The sequence below is a fragment of the Emys orbicularis genome, chromosome 9 (genome assembly GCF_028017835.1).
Source record: "Emys orbicularis isolate rEmyOrb1 chromosome 9, rEmyOrb1.hap1, whole genome shotgun sequence".
In the NCBI taxonomy this organism is placed as follows: domain Eukaryota; kingdom Metazoa; phylum Chordata; order Testudines; family Emydidae; genus Emys; species Emys orbicularis.
Genome location: NC_088691.1, coordinates 55,913,255 through 55,932,350, shown reverse-complemented (window position 1 = coordinate 55,932,350; position 19,096 = coordinate 55,913,255). Strand labels below are relative to the sequence as shown.

Sequence of the window (19,096 nt, the reverse complement as noted above, 5' to 3'; positions counted from 1 at the left end):
TTTCTGCCAAATCAATTCTGATCAAGGGATAGGTAACAACATTAGTCATCTTCCATCAGCTTTTGGGGAGAGAGGTTTCCTGCTAGAAGGCAAACTTTTAAGAAGTAATCTCTGAGGAATACATAGAGCACAGTGCAGCTTCAGCAGTCATACTGTATTAGCCCTTTAAATGAGAACAGAAAATCTTCCCTAACCTTGAGAGTATATTAATTTTGTGGCCCAAACATCTTATTTACAAATTTTATCAAATGAAAAGTATGCAGCTTCTATGTAGTATGTATTGTGGAAGAGCAGTAGACAATACATAATTAAGGCTTTCTCGGTTTCTATTGTAAGCCATATGTTATAGCTCTCTAATTTTTTATTGAAGTCAAGGTATTAATTTGAAAATTTGAGTGGTTATTTTCGAAATAACAGAAAAAAGAGAGCTATATTACTTTTTTCTGTTATTTCGAAAATTAGAAGATTAAAAATGTACTTAGATTAATTGCCATAACTCAAGTTACTGAGGTTACATTTTAAATCAATATCTCATGAATTTTTGACCACCAATTTCTCAGAAAACGATTAGTTTAAAAAAAAAAGCTCAGGCTCACCCATCTATACTGGTCTGCCGGCACCCAAGCAAAGGCTAATCTTTTGTGGGGTGTGTGTGGAGAAACTGCTATTTAATATCTTCACCGTTATGGAATGGATCTGTAGTGAAAAAGAAACAAACCCCGACAGAGCAGCTGGCTGAGGGATGGGACAGGGCTGAGCTAGAAAAAGGGGCAAAGCTCAGTGAGTCAGGTGGGGGGGGTGAAGAGCTGTTTAACACTTCAGGAGCAGCAGGTAGGAAAGCGCTTCACATTTCCCTGCTTTCTGGAGCCAGTGGTCTTTGAGGAAGTGCCCTTTAGCTCTTCTCTCCTCCTACCAGGGCTAGCTCTGGCTTATCAGAGCCCCTCTTGTTCTCACCCCCTGACTGCTCTTCATGTCCCCAGTCTCTTCACTCAAGTTTGTAATGTTTATCATTTAAATGCATAACAAATGTTTAAGTTGTGGCACTTCAATATTTTAACCATGTATAATTTTAATATTTTTATTTACAAAATATATTAAAACTGTATTTACATCTAAACAATAAAATTGCCAATACAAATGCTCTATGTCCCCTAAAGAAACTTAGAATCCTATAACAATGACCACTCAGCAGCATTAAATTGTGTAACAAATTAACTCAGCTGGCCGTCAGTCAAAGCAACAGAAAAGCCCCTTTCACCCCCCATTTAAAACATGGTAAACTTCAGTGGGGCACGGGAGGGGTGGCTTGAAGAGTGTCCAGGGGATGGGAGAAGGGAAGTTCCTTCTTCGAGTGGTGTCCCTGTGGGTGCTCCACTCTAGGTGGTGTCCCTGTGGGTGCTCCACTCTAGGTTTCGGTGCGTCCCTGCGCCGGAGATCGGAGATTTCTCGCAGCAGCACTTGGTCGGGGGAAGGGCACGCACAGGAGTCGTCTCGTGCAGCCATTGGCACCTCCTGTAGCGCGCGCGCTCCCCCAATTGTCCCCTCAGTTCCTTCTCAACCGTCCTTGGCTGCAGATGGAGCTCCGCGGCAGTGCTCTCTTTGATACTTTCTGAAGGAAAAAAAAAAAGTTACAAGTTACATAGGAACTTCTTTTTAGTCTATACATAATTACATAGTTTCGTTAGTTCCTCTTAGAGGTTTTTCTTACACCCCCCCTCCCCCCCCAAAAAAGGAAAGAAGATGACTTTTTCTCTCCTTAACTCCCCGTTTGGGAACAGTTTCTACAGTTTATCATTACAATTAACTCCCATCCTTATCTCTCGAGAGGCGGGAGAGGCTTAACTGCAGTCATGCCGGGCTCAACAGGATTTAAAAAGTGTGACTCCTGCCGTGAACTGATGCCTGTCTCTGACAGCCACACATCCTGCATTCGCTGTCCGGGAGAAACTCATCTCTCCCAGAAATGCATACATTGCACCAACTTAACAACAGGAGCAAGACGTGACAGGGATCTCTGCTTGAAAATGCTTCTGCTGGAGAAATCCCTCCAACCTCCGCGAGAGACATCCTCCGGGGAGTCTCATAAACCGAGATCCCTGAGCTCTGATAAGGCTCCGACTTCCAAAGCTGTCAGGAAGCGAGCCTCGACCTCTCCAGCAAGGGTCTCTCAGAAAAAGAGAGCTTCCCCAGCGAGGTCTTTACCCTCAGTGCTCCACTCATCCAGAGTGAGCACTTACGAGGCACCGGGCTCCTCCGGCACTGTCCCTCAGCGGACCCCTGCTGAGTCCCAACGCACGGCACCGGAGTTGAGACGTCAAGTCTCCTGCACAGCACTGACTACCCCGGTTAAGAGCGTGGCACAGGCAGTGGCACCGCAATCAATGCTGCCGCCACCGGCACCGACCCAAGACTTGCTGCCGCCTAACAAGCTGAATCCAGCACCGGTCAGCGCTCCAGCGGTCGACCCCAAGGCAGGACCAGCGCAACTCCTGCGTCCTGCTGACATACCAGTTTCTTCGGCACGGCAGTCACCACTGCTCGGCACCGAACACTCCCCAAGCTACATAGCACGGTACCATCCTTCATCTCCTGCACCACTCTCCATGCATAGTGGCGAGGAAGGAGACGTGCAGTACAAACGCTTCTCCTCTTAACGTTCATCACAGATGAGACCTACATGGAATGCTGTGAAGCCTAAGCCTCATCCCTCCGAGGATTCACTGCCCTGGTATGCACAGCACTGGCCTTTCCCATTACCACCTTACCCCATGCAATGGCCACAATGGGGTCCTTGGCCCACATACCAGAACCCCTATTCTGGTCCCCCTTCCCCAGCAACAAGAGGTTCCAGAGTACACCCATCGTTACCACACAGAGAAATCTCTGACCCCCCTAATACAGAGATAGAAGAGGAAGAGCTACTATCTCAGGCAGACCTGGATGATTCACCACCTGCCCCACACTCATCTTCCGCATCAGACGAAGCGGTGACGCCATCTACCCCTATGACACCAGGTGACCTGAAACAGTTCCAAGAACTCTTCAAAAGAGTAGCAAACAGCCAAGAAATTGCCTTACATGAGATGCAAGAGAAACAACATAAGTTGTTAAAAATCTTACAACCGGCATCATCGACCAAGATTGCCCTCCCCATGGATGAGGCTATAATGGAGCCTGCAGAGGTAATATGGCAGACACCAGCATCAGCACCACCCACCAACAAAAGGGCTGACAGAATATACTTCGTTCCAGCCAAAGGCACGGAATTTTTGTTTTCACACCCTCAAGCCTGTTCTCTGGTAGTAGAGGCTGCTAATCAGCGCAGTAAACAGCCTCATTTCCGCTCCTCGCTGCAAGATAAAGAACACAAGAGACTGCACCTCTTTGGGTGGAAAGTTTACAATTCGGCCACCCTTCTGCTCTACTAGCTCCACTACTCAACAATTCTGCTCTACTAGCAAATTACGACTACTCTAACTATAGTAAAATACAAGAGCTCGTGGAGGACCTCCCCGAGTATAAACGTCCTCAACTCAATGCCATTATCAACGAGAGTCAGTTAATAGCCCGCACAGTGCTTCAAGCTTCAATGGATGTAGCAGACACAGCTGCTTGAACAACCGCAACAGCTGTGGTTATGAGAAGAACATCATAGTCCCAGAACAAGGGCCTGATGCTCCATCCAAACCCAGTGAAACTCCATCTCAAAGCGTGGCTCCTCTCTGGTTCCAACATGGGGAATTGAACTGTTCGGAGAAAGTAAAACAGGTATTACTAAATAGCCGTCACCTCACCACTAGAAATACTTACTAGAAATACAAGTGGAGAAGATTCTCCGTTTGGTGTCAGCAAAAACAGCTGGACACGACCACAGCGCCTCTATCTATGATCCTAGACTACCTACTAGAACTGAAGGAAACGGGGTTAGCCATAAGCTCTATTAAAGTACACCTCGCTGCCATTACAGCCCTTCACAAACAGATAGAAGGGGCTTCAATATTCGCTCACCCGATTACACGGCGCTTTCTAGCAGATATACAGAACATGTCCCCAGAAGTATGCCAACCTGCACCACCATGGGATCTCAATCTTGTGCTCAAATGTCTCACAAGACCACCCTTCGAACCTCTAGCAACCTGCTCCGCTCCTTCATATGTCAATGAAGGTCGCATTCCTAGTGGCAATCACGTCTGCCAGACGTGTCAGCGAAATAGGAGCATTGATGGCTGAACCACTGTATACTGTATTTACCAAAGACAAAACCATGTTACGTCCTCACCCAAAATTCTTGCCCAAAGTGGCTACAAATTTTCATATTAACCAAACCATACACTTACCTGCCTTCTATCCCAAGCCACATAACGACTCTCGAGAAGCAATGTTGCACATGCTAGATGTCAGACGGGCTGTAGCCTTTTACTTGGACAGAACTAAACCATCTCACAAGTCACAAGACTACTCGTGTCTACAGCAGAGCGCTCCAAGGGCTCTACAATATCGACCCAGAGACTCTCCACACAGCACAAAGGGAAGAGGTTTTATTCCAGGTATTACTTGGTTCCAAAAGAGAGCAGCAGTTGGAGACCCATCCTAGATTTAAGACGACTCAACACCTTTGTGAAGGCAGAAAAATTCAGAATGGTGACACTTGCAGTGACAATCCCGTCACTGGACCAAGGGGATTGATTCTCAGCCCTCAACATTCAGGATGTGTATTTCCACATTGCAATCCACCCATTCCACAAACGATTCCTATGCTTCACAGTAGGCCAGGACCATTTTCAGTATAGAGTGCTTTCTTTTGGCCCATCATTCACCCTGATGGTCTTTTCAAAGGTCATGTCAGTAGAAGCAGCACACCTCCACGGGAATGGATTTTTGTGTTGCCTTACCTAGACAACTGGCTGCTGAAAGGACACTCTTTTTGGAAGTGACTTCACAAGCAACATAGAAGGCCACAGAACTTTTCCTCAAGCTGGGCCTGCAATGAACATTCAGCAGTCCACTTTGACCCCCGGGCAAAAGCTGGAATTCATAGGAGCTCCTCTTGATTCAATAGTAGCAAGAGCCTTCCTCCCAATGCACAGATTTATGCCCCATCCAACTTAATCAACACGATTCAGATCAGCCTCCAAACCATGGTCAGGATCTGTCTGCAGCTACTGGGACACATGGCGGCCAGCAGTTCCATTATAGATCACGCACGACTATGCAGGCAATGCCTTCAGGGGTGGATCAAGATGGTTTATTCACTGAGCAGACACAGTTTAAACACAGTGCTTTTCCATATCCACTCAGTTGGTGGAAAGACTCTCAGTTGGTGGAAAGACTCTCACAACATGTGTGCTGGAGTCCTCTTCACCTGCCCTTCCCCAGTAGTTGTTACAATAACAGATGCTTCCCTGTTGGGATGAGGAGCACATCTAGACACCCGCACAGCTCAGGGCAGGTGGACGCCCCAAGAAACCATTCTGCACATCAACTTCCGGGAATATGCTTCTATCTCCAGTTTCTGCCACTAATCAGAGGCAAATACATCAAGGTCACGACGGACAACGTGTCATGCATGTTTTATATCAATCGGCAAGGGGGAGCAAGATCCCCCCACCGCCCCATGCCGAGGCTTTAAAGTTCTGGAGTTGGAGTATACGCAATCAGATTGTTGTCATGGCATCTTACCTTCCAGGAGTTCAGAATGTGACCATAGACATATTCAACAGGCACTTCTCTTGAGACCACAGGTGGGAGATAGATTCCACCATACTTCACCACGTAGTCCGACAGTGAGGCAGTCAGACCTTTTTGCCATGGCAATAAACAGGAAATGCACCGTTTTGCTCCAGAACTGGCCTTGGTCACCCATCGTGGGGATGCCCTTCATCTCCAGTGGTTGTTGAGTCTTCTATATGTATTCCCCCAACTCCTGATATTGAAAGTTCTATTCAAAATAAGAAAGGATAGGGCCAGAGTTATTCAAATTGTTCTGATGTGACCCAGACAAACATGTTTTCCTTACCTGCTACAGCTGGCTGTGTTCTCACCGATCACCCTCCATGCCATTCCCACTCTCCTAGGAGAGGAGAGGAGGAAGATCCTTCACCTCAATTCATGGCTGGTCGATGGTTCACGTGCATAGAAATGGCCTGTTCACAACACGTAAAAAGAGTGCTACTACACAGCAGAAAATAGTCTACGCACTGCACTTACTTACAAATATGGACAAGATTTTCCCACTGCTATGATCTCGAACACATTGTACCAACAACCTTATCACAGCCACACACATTGGACTACATTCTAAAACTAAAGAGCTCATGTTTATTGCTGAGCTCCGTTAGAGTTCATCTGGCAGCCATCATGGCCTTCCATTCTCCAATAGAGGGTTACCCTGTATTTGCCCACCCAATGATATTGAGGTTCTTCAGAATCTTGCAACCTTTGTCTGCCAGTTAAATGCCCTACTCCAGTTTGGGACCTCAATTTGGTTCTTAAATGCCTTACAAGACCACCATTTGAACCTATAGTTGCCTGCTCATTCCTCCATTTATCAATGAAAATGGCATTTCTGGTTGCTATTTCATTGGCTTGGCAAGTGGGGGAATTAGGGGCTCTTATGGCATACCCTGTTCACAATATTTTTCAGAGACAAGGTCACATTATGACCACCCCCAAGTTTTTGCCAAAAGTACCTTCTCATTTCCATATTAATCAGCCCATTCACCACCTCATCTTCCCTAAATCTCACAGGGACAAGTGGGAGGTGTTGTTCCACACGCTTGATGTCAGGAGAGCCCTGGCCTTCTCCCTTGATAGGACTAAATCTTTCAGGAAGACTTCCAGATTTTGTCTCAATCGGAGACAGAACAAAAGGAGCTGCAATCTCTATTCTTTAGGTGGGTAATTGACTGAACTAGTAGCTGCTACCAATCTCATAATCTTGAAGAACCCACTGATGTACGAGCTCACTCTGCAAGATCTATTTCCACCTCCAGCCTTTCTTAAGAACATTCCTATCATTGAAATATGTATATCCACAACTTGGACTTCTATGCATACGTTTGCTATATGCTATGCAATAATTCATGACTCTGCTGCCAATCCTGTTTGGCTCAGCTGCACTTTCTACCATACTGGACTAGACTCCGAAGCCCCCTCCTCATTTAAAGGGGAACTGGTAGTCACCTAGAGTGGAGCACCATTAGGGACACTATTCAAAGAAGAAATGGTTACTCACCCTGTGCGGAACAAATGCTCTTTAAGATGTATCTCTCTGAGTGTGCCACTACCTGCCCTACTTCTCCTCTGCTTCATTGTCATGAGGCTTCATGGTAGAGAAGGAACTGAGGACAGTTAGCCCACGCAGTGCTATATTGCAATGGTATCGGGCACGAGACCGAATAACATGCATGTGCAGGCCAAACGGACACTACTATGAGAAATCTCCAATTGAAGGTGCAGGGGGCACAAGCGTTCGTTGGGTGGAGCATCCCTGGGGGGGGACACATCTCGAAGAACCAGAGTTACTGCACAGGCTGAGTAACCATTTCTTTTAAAGAATTCAATATGAAATGAAGTAACCAAGCATTGCGGTAACCCCTATGTGTGTTCTGAGATTAAACTGCTTTTCAGTATAAATCTGGTAGACTAGTAAAGGTATGATTTTCCTTTAGGGAAGCCGCTGGTTTGTCCCCATTGTTTCATGTTCATAGTTCTTTCTCAACCAGCTTGCCTGGTACAGCAGTGACACTCACAGGGCTTAATTCCCAAATACAGTTACAGCATTTGCAGTCCCTGAGTAGCTGATTTTAATCAGTGCCTGCTTCTCTCTTGAGTTCCTTCAGAACTCCTGTTCTTGTTTGTTTATTCCAGCTCCTTTTGTCACTTCAGCCTCAACTTTACTAGCTAAAAAGTGTAGGGCTAGGGTAGGCATCTGCCCAACATTCTCCATAGTAAAGACTGAGGCAAACATTTTGGTTTCTCTGCAATGCCCTTCTCCTCAGTTGCTCCCTTTTTCTCTAGTGTACTTTCCAGTTGTCTCACAGGCTTCCTATTTCTTATATGCTTTGAAGAAATTCTTCTTTGTAATTCTTGGCTTTCTGTTCTTGAAATGCCCTCTTACTCCTAACATCTGCTAAATTTTATCTGCCATAGTTTAGGTTCCTTTCAGTTGGCTTCACTTGGCTCGATTTCTGTTCTGGAACAACCTCTTGTACCTTGCAAAGTAATCATTCTAATGTGACATTTGATCATTTTTCTGGTTGAATAGTTTTCTAGTGTCTTAAGCTGACTCTTTGATCTTCATTAGCATTGTGTACTCAATATCCTTTTCCCGATAGGGAGAATAGTGAAAGTTGTGCTTTTATCATGTTTGACTTGTAGCTGTAGATTCAGGTGTATGGTTCATGCCTCTCAAATTACATATGTTTGGAATCTTTTAGTGTTCTTTTTAAAAATCAAGTTCAGAGCATGAATAAAAAGCATCCTTCATGTTCACTTACATGAGTATTCTAAGCCAATACATTCTAGGCCAATACATTTGGGCCTATGGTATTCATACTCAAATACAAAGCACAGCCCCTAATGTGTCACGTTTCCCTATATTAGACTTTTACATTTTATCCATATCAGGATTCTGTATCAGAGAAGGAGGATGTTGATGAATAATTTTGTGGCTTTAAAAGATTATTCCAGTAAAATAATACTGTCTCTTTAAGGTTTAGAGATAGTAGAAAACTGGAGATTAGTGACTTAAAAAGAAAACAAACCCCAAACACTTCTGGAAAGATTCTTGTTGTGCAAAATCTCACTCAGCTTCTGAACATAAGTCAGTTGAACTCATATCATGTGTCCTTCCTCCCTGTGGCAAAAATCCAGACCACGGAGCCTGGCCTGCCTTGCAAGGCACTAGAGAGAGTGGGAGTGGGAGCAGGCCAGGGAAAGGGCTGAAGAAAGTGGGGCTAGAAAGTGGCCCTCAGCCCTTCAACATGCCATTTACACACATGCTCTCCCCACAGTTACAGACCACTTCGTCCTGCTTAGGGTCCAAGTTGGTGAAACTATCTGTATCCTGGTGTGATCCTAAACATAAGGGAGAATGACATTTTTTGTTTGTCTCAAACTTTGTTTTGGCCTCACTCTTACTCACTTCATGTGCTTGTCTCACTGAAATGCTCCTGTAAAGTCCTTACAGTTCACCTGAGACCAGCCAGCACAGCTCTGTTAGAACGCAAGTGGTTTTTCAATGGCTCTCACGTTCTTGTTCACATTTGAGAGTTATCTGAAGAAACCTCAGTGGAAATGACACTTTTCAAGAGGGACAATAAGCTGTTACTATTGCCATTTCAAACACTGCCACCTTCAACCCCAGGAGAACCAGTTCCCTCCAATTTCTGATAGGTTTTGTATGGCATCCCATGAACATATATCCAGCATATTCTTTTGCAGCTATCTTGAAGCCCTGAGTGTTTAGTCTTCATTCTTCTCTTGGTCTAATACAGTGCTCTTCTGCATTCCCTTGTGAAATCTTGAGTTCAAATATTTTTTCTTTAGCAGGCTGAGAGTTAGAAATGGATTGGTACTGGAAAATGCCACTGAGCATCTAGAGTGCATTTCATGGTACCAATTCCACCCTACTGAAACAAAAACTGGCAGTTTGAATTTTGCAGTACTACTGAGATTTTTGTGAAATTACAACCCAACAGATAATGTTCTTTGTCTCTGCTTTGTATGTGAAATTTTTATAGCAATTGCCTTGAATGCCATACTGGAGGAATTGCAGAAAAGAAACTAGCATTGACCATCACTAAATCTGAAGAATCTCTAGTGGTAGTGGTATTGTTGGGGGTAAAAAGTTTGGAAGCTGAGTCACAAATCCACTCAATTTAGGCTTAATCAATTTTCCCCATTATTTATACAATTTGTGACACAATTATTTTTACTTATAGTATCTGGACATACATTTATATCTGACAAATAACAGAAAAGATAGAATTCCTAAATGGGCCCAAGTTACCACATTCTGGGGCATCGGGAAATTCTTCTACTTCCATGATAGTCGTCACCTTCTCCGATCCCTTGGTCTGGTCCTTGGGCCTAAACTGGAGAAACACTGGGCCAGAAACTCATGTTCACTTAGGTCTTTTATACATTTCTACATTACAGATTACTTAATCTTTATCCAGCTGGGTTTTAGCACATCAACCCTTTGGAGTTTAGGTAACCCCCACATTACGCATCCGCAAGCTTCAGTTACCAAACTTCTGTATTTTTCCTGCTTAGTTTACAATTTCTGGATCATGTTGTTTGTGTCACTCTGCCCTGAGTCTTCCCAAAAAAGGTGGTTGGTTTTTTATCGTTTTGGTGTATCTTTTACTTACCTCTTCCAAAACAACATATTATCTTTGTTCTATCAGCGATAGATTGGCAATTCAATGTAAAAAGAATTGGCAAAACCACATTTATGCCAGCAAGGACTTGGCCTAAATATTACCTCATCTGTACTTATTCACTATACGTAATTACAAATAATTAAATATATATAATTATTAAAGCTTCTAATTAACCATAAACAATTCTTCATTTTATATTTCAATGTTGTACATCAGTGTATGTTATTCTGTGTAACACTTAATCTATTAGAAAGGGGAGGAGGAGTTATGGAAAACCTGTTTCTTTAATGTCAACATTTCTTACCTTCTTTGAACATGTTTTTTTTAATTTAAAGTCCAGTTTTGTTTGTGAATCATTGCAAAGAAACTTCATTAGAAATTTTCCTGTGAATGTATTTTGAAGGGGTATCTCAATTTTAGGGCCTTGATATTTGGTTGCTTTTAATGGTACTCCAACAGTCTGGATTTTTTTTTTAATGGATTCTTATTGTGATGTGGGCTCTTCATCCCAGATTTGAGACTTTGTCAATGAGTACTGGAAATAGGGGAGAAATTTTGGCAGAATCTGAGGGGAAAAAATTCCACAGTCTCTTTAAAAATGTTTGGATAACTTGCAGGATTTTTTAAAGCACTCTTCCTCAAAATAAACATGAAGAAAATGCCAATAAGTTATCTAATACATTACTTGTATCTTTGAGTAGTTTTAAAATTAAATTTTGTCTTAAATTCCCTTATCGCTATTAAATGTTTTATTCCTTCCTCAAGGTTTTCCTCTAAACTCCAATCCTCCAAAATCTTCCAACCTTCCTAGAATGATCTTTCTTTCCCTCATGCTTAAATTCATATGTTGAGGACAGAAACAGAAATTAATTTTAGAATGTGGAATTACTTTCATATTTAAAATTTTCCACCTTTTTCGTTGTGAGTGACTCGAACTACACTGGATAAGCATATTAGCTAGATCTCATACTTAAATGCTTACAAGTGAAACAGTTACTTTTGACGTGTTAAATACTTTAGTCTTGAAAGCTAATACGCCGTAGGATGAGTCTGATAATTCTTGTCTCATTCTGTCAATCAGTCTAGAGATTGAGAAAAATGTAGAATTTGTTCATGGTTGGAAGGTTATTTTCTCTTCCAGGAATGGTTAGAAATGTACCATTTTGTGACAGGAAGCTTAAATTCCTACAGGAAACACTGAAACACTCAGGCTCTATCTAAATGCATGGAGTTACCAGAGCATGATTTTCAGGGACCTCACTCTCAGAACTCTCTATATGCCAAGGTATTTTATTGGGAGTTCAGTTCTGTCAGGTCACCCCATTGATGGATGAAATGTGATTACGTTAATCCATTTGCAAAATATAATGCTCATGAGGTATCCACAGCTAGTCTTTACATTCTTTGTGGAACTCAACCTGTACCGAGTATCCATTTCTGTGCAATACGTTCTTCATTCCAAACTAAAGGTTCCTGTATTGCATTCACCTGACGAAACATTGCTGCCAAGCTGCACTGCTTAACTTTGAAACATACCTGTTTCTCTTCAGGCAGGTTTATGTTCTCTATATTGTAATAAGGATCTAAGTTATAAAATGTTTGCTCCCCTACTTCTCTACAAGGAGATGAACTCTAAGCAAATTGTGTTTTGTTTTTTTTAAATGAAACCCATTAGAATCTGCCAATTATTAATACAAATTAAATTGAAAATTAAAATCAGAAACAATTAGCAACTATCAATTATTAACTTTAAAAAAATCCACCAAGGAGTCGAGATAGACAGAAGGAGGGGCAAAGGCTTCCTAGTGCTGCATAGTTTGAAAAGACCCTGGCACTGATCTTCTAAGTGTCACAAAGCTGAAGGTTACCGTTCTATGGTCTTCCAGTCTCTTACACAGAGAATACCCCATAGGCAAGATTGTATGAGAGAGCCCCCAGGATTTTTTTTTTTTTTTTTTTTTAAGACATGGAACTATTCTCAGCAAGAGATGCAAAGGAAGCTGAAGATAGCATCCACACTAATTCAGTCCCTTTGCTGTGGGAAACAGGAAGTCCACATGATGTAATGAATGTAAATCAGAAAATAAGAAATGCAGGCAATTGGTACCATTAACTTTATCAGTGAGATATCTATGGCCAATAAAGATAAGGAATTTTTAAAATATTTCTGGAACAAAAAAGGTCTTGGCAAAAATGGCACAAGTCTGTTGCTAGGTGGAGATACTAATATCAATAATGACCTTTCCAGTTCTGGTAACTTTGAAAAGGATATTGAGAAAACTAGAGGGGTGTCAGAGAACATCTACAAGATGATTTGAAGTTTGGAAAATATCCTTACAATGATAATGAAAGGATCTCAGTCTGTTGTGTGTATTGAAGTGAAGTTAAGTTACTTGATCACACACTATAAGTGCCTGTCCAGGGAGAAGATATCTGACATAGGTCAGGTACAGTAACTCCTCACTTTAACGTTGTAGTTATGTTCCTGAAAAATGCGACTTTATGCGAGACGATGTTAAGCGAATCCAATTTCCCCACAAGAATTAATGTAAATAGGAGGGGTTAGGTTCCAGGGAAATTTTTTTTTGCCAGACAAAAGACATTATATGCATATACGGTATAAATTTTAAACAAACAGTTTAAAATTGTACACAGCAATGAATGATTGTGAAGCTTGGTTGAGGTGGTAGAGTAAGAAGGTGGGATATTTCCCAGGGAATGCCTTGCTGTAAAATGATGAACTAGCACTCGGCTGAGCCCTCAAGGGTTGTTAATATAGCCTCACGCTCTACAAGGCAGCATGGACTGAGGCAGGAGGGAGGAAATACAATAGATGCAGGGCAGTAGCTGCAAACACTTCCCTGCAAAAACTGAACACGATGATGAGCCCACGCTATCCAGCTGGAGCGCACCACTCCCTCCTCCTGACAGCACATGCACGGCTGCACAGATGCTGACTTTCCAAAGTGCTGGGGGGTGCATGCATGAGTGAGAGAGGGACGTGCATTGCCCCTTTAAGTACACTGACCCCACTTGAAGTACGTTGCCCTTTTAAGCAGATCAGACAGGAAGCAACAGCTTCCAGCAAACCCTCCTTTCTGTCCCTGAGCCCTGTCCTCCTCCCAGGGGCGGCTCCAGGCACCAGTGCACCAAGCGCGTGCCGGGGGTGGCAGTCAGGCTGCCTTTGGCGGCATGCCTGCGGGAGGTTCGGCGGCAATTTGGCGGCGGATACGCCGAAGGCGCGGGACCGGCGGATCTCCCGCAGGCGTGCGCCGAAGGCTGCCTGACTGCCGTGCTTGGGGCGGCAAAAGACATAGAGCCACCCCTGCCCCCTCCTCCACTTTGTGGAGAGGGGGTACAGAACAGGAGCGGGGGGCAGGAGCAGGGGGACATCCTGATATCAGTACCACTCTTCCTCCCCTCCCCCAGCAAGCTCCTGGGAGCAGCTCCAAGGCAGAGGGCAGGGCAGAAGCAGCACGGCAGTGGGGGGAGGGACAGCTGAACTGCTGCTGGGCAGCTGCCGAGCCAAATACCTTACAGGGAATTTAGGGGAGCTGATGGGGGGGGGGCTGCTGGCCTCCCTGGATCTAATCCCCACAATGGGGGGCTGCTCTTCCAGAGAATCCTGCAAACAGTGGACAAAGCAGGCAGCTGCCAAACGATGTTATAAGGGAGCATTGCGCAACTTTAAATGAGCCTGTTCCCTAATAGATCAGCAAAGTAACAATGTTAACCGGGACAACGTTAAGTGAGGAGTTACTGTATTTCATCTACCAGACACAAGTGTAGTGAGATTCAGTGGCTAGAAGTTGAAGTCAGCAATATTAAAACTGCAAATATGCAAATTTAACAGTGAGTAACTAACCATTGGAACATCTTACCATGAGTTGTGTAATTTCTTCATCACTTGCAGCCTTTAAATCAAGACTGGCTGTGTCTACACTGCCACTTTCAGCGCTAAAACTTTTATCATTCAGGGGTATGAAAAACACCCTCCTGAGCGACAAAAGTTTTAGTGCTGACAAAGCTCCCACCGCTCGTTCAGGGTGGGGTTTTTTATCGCTGGGAGAGCTCTCCCCTGGCGATAAAGCATGTCTACACTGACCACGTCACAGCGCTGCCGCAGCCACGCTGTAACGTGGGCAATGTAGACATATCCTGTGTGTCTTTCTGAAAGATAGGCTCTAGTTAAGCCACAAGTCATTGGACTTGATGCAAGAACCATTGGGTGAGACGATTTAGCTTGTGCTATGCAGGAGATCAGAAAAAAATTTCATGGTCCCTTCTGGCCTTTAAATACATGTATCTGTATGATGGTAGGACCCTCCCTTTACTTTCTGAAATCCAAAATCTTGAACACAGGTGCCCATCTTCCAGGCACACTCCTCATTCTGAGATACTCCAACACACAGAATGTGGACGGGTCAGAGAGATCCCTGGCCATCAAACTTCCTAGAGACAAGACCAGCTAGGTTGACTCTTTAGGGCTCCCAGGATCACTGGGAAAAGGACCACATCCTGGTCCATTCAGATGACACAAGAGCCATGGCACACGTAAATCAAAATGTGAGCACAAGAAACTCAAATCTGAAATATCAAAGCAGCCAGATTCTCTTCTGAATTGTGTTGCAAACTGGTCACTTATGGGGTCTTGCATATTTCTCAACTATTGGTTAACAGGAAAGTTGGCAAAAAAATTATTTCCATTAGATCTCAAATTCAAGTGAAATATTCCTATGATTAGTGCAAAATGACTCCCTTGAACTTTGATCTTTGGCGAGTTTAGGAGACTTTGGTGAAGAGCCACCATTGAAATACAGTGACAGTTGCAGTGCTGAATACAAACTGCTGGCAATTCCAGGAACTGAATCTATTACAGTCACCACCTTTTATCAGTACTTTAGCCAAATAATACAGTGCTTCACCATTATGTCTCTGATCTGTAAGAAACTGGCACAGCTTATTACGCAGACTTCCAGGGTGAAATTGCAAGCTTTCGTCTACCTTCACTACACTGTCTTGCAGCAGAATAGACAGTGAAAAAACCTCAGTGTTGGCTGTCACACTATTGGGAGAGGCTGTGTTAAGAGCAGCCCATTGCCCAGGTGCTGAAGGCATTATGAAGGATTTCTCTTGGGCAGTAAATGATTAAAATTAATTAGCTAGAATGGCTCTCAACTTGCCTCTTTGTTACTAGTCTGCCAAGGCTCAAAAAGGTGGCTGGTAATTTGGTATCTACTGTAGCTCTAGTTCACTGTGTGCTATAAATAACTTCTACTATCCTGCCATAGTACCCGTTACTCTGTATGATGCTGTTGATGCTCTGAATGCTAAGATGATGGGTGTATACTAGAATAAAAAAAATTAGCTCTATTGAAGCCCAAGAGAAGAAGCTAAAGGTACCAGTCATTTGCCCTCTACAGTTTGCATTAGTTTCAGGATCAGAAATCCTCAGTCATCGAGGAGTTAAGGAAATTTTGGGCAACTGTATTTTGTCACTTTTTCTTACTTTGAGATCAATATTAAACAGTAATTCTGTCCTTATTAATGTGAGTGGTAGCTGGGCAGCTACCTTGTGCTAGGTACACATCCTCCTCTGCAGAAGTGTGCTTGGTGGGTTCAGAGAGAGCTTACTTGTACCCTCCTATTCCCTGCTTCCGCAGCGTATGTGCAAGACATCAGGATTCTGTCCTTGATTTTTTTTTTTTTAAAGCCTATTCCTAGCCTCCTTTTGTCTAATACAGCAGCATCCCCAGATGAAGCAGGCAATTATCGTTAAACAGTCTGCACTCTGAAAAACAGAGAAACTAACAAAGAGAAAAGGAATTTGTTTAGTTGATAGGTTAAAAGAGCTGCATTGCAAGCTTTGAGTTGGTGATATCTGTAGTGCCTGGGCCACTGGACATCCTGGAAGGCTGCCTTGCGGGTGCATGCAGATTTACACAGGCATCCCCTTGAAATGCTTAGTGCAGGGGTTCTCAAACTTTATTGCACCGTGACTCCTTCTGACAACAAAAATTACTACACGACCCTAGGAAGGGGGACCGAAGCCTGTGCCCACCCAAGTCCCGCTGCCCCAGGGGTGGGTGCCAAAGCCTGGGTGGTGGGGCTTGGGCTTCAGCGTTAGGCGGTAGAGTGTGGACTTTGGCCCTGGGCCCAAGCAAGTCTAACGCCAGCCCAGGCAACCCCATTAAAATGGATTTGCAACCCACTTTGAGGTCCCGACCCACAGTTTGAGAACCGCTGCCTTAGGCTGAATGCTGGGGTTTATACACATTTCATCTACCATTGTTTTTTTACTTTAACTTCATATTGAATAAAGTAGTGTTTTCATGGAGATTTGTTAGTTTGGTAAAGCCCTAATGATAGTTTGATTGTTTATTATGGATTGGTGAGAGCCGTTTCTTAGTTAAGGTGGCAACTGAGTTTCCACTCTAAACCTGATTTTTTTGCCTCCCTTTGAGATCCAAAAACAAAAATATCAGCCTCTGTCAAGATAAAAATTTTCTACCATATTTGAATGAATTGAACACAAACACAAAATAAAACTGAGTTTACTGGACTCATCTAGTTGTGATCTAGTGCCCAAAACCAAACATAAAGTTCCAGAACTCTTTAAAAAAGGTGGTTTTAGGTAATGTCAGAAAGTCCTGTTGGCTCAAGTGGTATTAAAACATAGTTTTGACTTAGTAAAGCCTGACATTTTGATTAAAAAAACTAGAAAGATATCAAATTAACATGGCCCACATTAAATGGATTAAAAGCTGGCTAACTGATAGGTCTCAAAATGTAATTGTAAATGGGGAATCATCATCGAACAGTTGTGTTACTAGTGGAGTCCCACAGGGATCAGTTCTTGGCCCTGCACTATTTAACATTTTTATCTATGATCTTGAAAAAAGCATGAAATCATCACTGATAAAGTTTGCAGATGACACAAACATTGGGGGAGTGGTACATGATGAAGAGGGCAGATAACTAATAGAGTGATTTAGATCACTTGGTACAATGAGCACAAGCAAACAATATGTGTTTTAATAGGACTAAATTTAAATGTATACGTTTAGGAACAAAGACTGCAGGCCATACTTACAGGATGGGGGACTCTATCCTGGGAAGCTGAGACTCTGAAAAAGATTTGAGTGTTGTGGTGGATAATCAGCTGATCATGAGCTCCCAGTGTGACGTGGTGGCCAAAAGAACTAATGTGATCCTGGGATGCATAACCAGAGGAATCTTGAGTAAGAGTAGAGAGTTAATTTTGCCTCTATATTTGACTCCGGTGCTATCTCTGCTGGAATACTGTGTCTAGTTATGGTGGCCACAATTCAAGAAGGATATTGATAAATTGTAGAGGGTTCAGAGGAGAGCCACGAGAATGATTAGAGGATTAGAAAACATGCCTTATAGTAATAGACTCAAAGAGCTCAATCTATTTAGCGTAACAAAGAGAAGGTTAAGGGATATCTTCATTACAGTCTATAAATATCTATATGAGGAACAAATATTTACTAACAGGCTCTTCAGTCTAGCAGAGAAAGGTATAACATGATCCAATTGCTGGAAGTTGAAACTAGACCACTTCAGACTGGAAATAAGATGTAATTTTTTAAGTGATGGTAATTAACCAGTGGAACAACTTACCAAGGGTCATGGTGAATTCTCCATCACTGACAATTTTTAAATCAAGATTGGATGTTTTTGTAAAATCTGCTATAAAAATGATTTTAGGGAAATTCTATATCTTGTGGTGTTCAGGAGGTCAGACTAGATGATCACAATGATCCCTTCTGGCCTTTGAATCTATGAATCTCAGAGCACCAGATTGCTGGAGGCCACTGCTTTCACATTTTAAAAGGATCACTAGCCCTTTATTTTCCCAGAGGGAGATAGAGTTCGTGGTATAAATCAATTACTGGGGAGGCTTGTCAATAGAGGAGAATTTTCCATCATAACTGAAGTCAAGGTGGATTTTCAGAAACAGTGGCCATCAGTTAGAATAGTCCTTGCACACTTTTTTGTTAGATCTTATGATGGGAATAGAAAGTGGGAGACAGCTGCAAGTGTATGTTGGATTCAGCTGCTCACTGGTGGAATCTTTCCTTCCTCTGTATATGATCCATTTTTCCCCACCATCCTCTGCTGTGACAAAATTTCCTCACCGTGTCAAGATTTGCTAATAATCAAGTCCGGAGTACTCTACAGCCAACAATTTTAACACTCTTGAATGCAAATTAGCCAGATCTGCTGGTTTTAAAATGTCTAACTTTGCAAGATGCTGTTTAACAGGCTCCTTAGCTACTGTTGGAAGATAAAGTATTTCAGCATCAATACATGACATTGTTAAATGAGCCAGCCTGGTTCCAAATGCAGAACAGAAATATTTATTGAATTAATGCCTTTTCCACTTCATTGACAATTTTGCCATCATCATGTAATAATTTGATTTATACCACTGCTATGATTCCTTTTCTTCTTCTTTGAGTGTTTGTTCATGTCCATTCCAATCAGGTGTGTGCACGCGCATGTGCACATTGACCGGAAGATTTTTCCCCTAGCTGCATCCGTTGGGTCGGCCTGGGCGCTCCCTGTCGACCCATCACCCCTTCATTTCCTTCTTACCACCAGTGATGGAGGCTGGAACTTCCCTTAGCTCTTGCTCAGCAAATTCGTTCTTTATCTGGTTGTATATAGTTAGTTGATTAGTG

The 19,096-nt window shown here is 43.0% G+C and overlaps 1 protein-coding gene across 1 annotated transcript in view; it reads left to right on the top strand.

The window, feature by feature from the left end:
• VPS8 (VPS8 subunit of CORVET complex) overlaps positions 1–19,096 on the top strand; it is a 196,342-nt gene that overhangs the window by 155,078 nt on the left and 22,168 nt on the right. The window lies entirely within an intron of this gene.